The sequence below is a fragment of the Monopterus albus genome, unplaced genomic scaffold (assembly GCF_001952655.1).
Source record: "Monopterus albus unplaced genomic scaffold, M_albus_1.0 scaffold11.1, whole genome shotgun sequence".
NCBI classification, from domain to species: Eukaryota; Metazoa; Chordata; class Actinopteri; order Synbranchiformes; family Synbranchidae; genus Monopterus; species Monopterus albus.
The window spans coordinates 1,594,397-1,595,900 of NW_018127891.1; positions in this window are offsets into that span (position 1 = coordinate 1,594,397).

Sequence of the window (1,504 nt, forward strand, 5' to 3'; positions counted from 1 at the left end):
AATTTTTTTTTGTAACCTTGGCCAGATCTGTGCCTTGCCACAATTGTGTCTCTGAGCTCTTCAGGCAGTTCCTTTGACCTCATGATTCTCATTTGCTCTGACATGCAGTGTGAGCTGTAGGGTCTTATATAGACAGGTGTGTGGCTTTTCCTAATCACGTCCAATCAGTATAATCAAACACAGCTGGACTCAAATGAAGGTGTAGAACCATCTCTGGGATGATCAGAAGAAATGGACAGCACCTAAGTTAAATATATGAGTGTCACAGCAAAGGGGCTGAATACTTATGACCATGTGATATTTCAGTTTTTCTTTTTTAATAAATCTGCAAAAATGTCAAAAATTCTGTGTTTTTCTGTCAATATGGGGTGCTGTGTGTACATTGAGGAAAAAAATGAACTTAAATGATTTTAGCATATGGCTGCAATATAACAAAGAGTGAAAAATTTAAGGGGGTCTGAATACTTTCCGTACCCACTGTACATATGCTGTTTTACACCTCAATTTGAATCAATTAAAATGTAATCTCTGAACAGGTGATGCATGACAGTACGGAGGAATTTGAACTTTATTTGATGGCCTTTCAGCATAAGATGTTTATATGATGATGTTAAATGCCCCATAATATAACTCCAGGGAGTCATCTTGAGGAATGCAATAAGTCTGATTCAGTCTCACCCCATGCTGTTGACAGTGAACACTGAAGTAGCAGATCAGCAGTATGACCCAGTCTGCCTCAAAACACAGCCATCTCCCTCTCTGTGCCGGTCCAAGCTTTTGTCAGCATGGTAATAGAACAAGCTCTTAAATGGGATTGTAAATAGTGCCTTGACCCCCCAAGGGCACTTGAAACTACTTGCCATATCACGTTTATTAGCTTATTAAATTGCAAAATGATTCTCTGGCTGAGGCCTAATTTCAGAGTGAGCCAGTGAGCTCACCCACTCAACCTTTAATCTAACAGCTGTATCCCTGCTCGGTCACTCTGCCGCCCTCAAAAACATAATGGTGTTTTAATCAAGAGGCCGCTGGAGGAGGAATTAAATGCACACAGTGGTAGGTTTTTTAATAGAAATCAACGTGAGAGAAGCAAAACAGGCACTAATTAAAAATACATTAACTGGTTATCATGCGTTGACATATTTCACTTGATCTTTTTTCCTAATCAGCAGTAATGAACCAAGTGTTCTCCGTCCACTGGGTATTACGCGTTATGTTTCAGTGAGCAGTAAAATTAGCTGAGGGCCCTAAAGCTACATTGAACTGATGAAGCTTTGCTAGGTTTGATTAAGGGTCTTGTACTGTACTTAATAGAATGCTGTCTCCTATTTAGATTCTTCTGCATATTAGAAATGTGACTAACCCCCAATTAGTCACTGCTAGGAATATTCTCCCATACCTATCTACTGTTGAACAGAGAATTACAACACTCCGCTGCACTCACAACTGCTGTAATCATGGTATGGATGCCTACATTCAAATCTAAAAATATTTTTGACTGCAC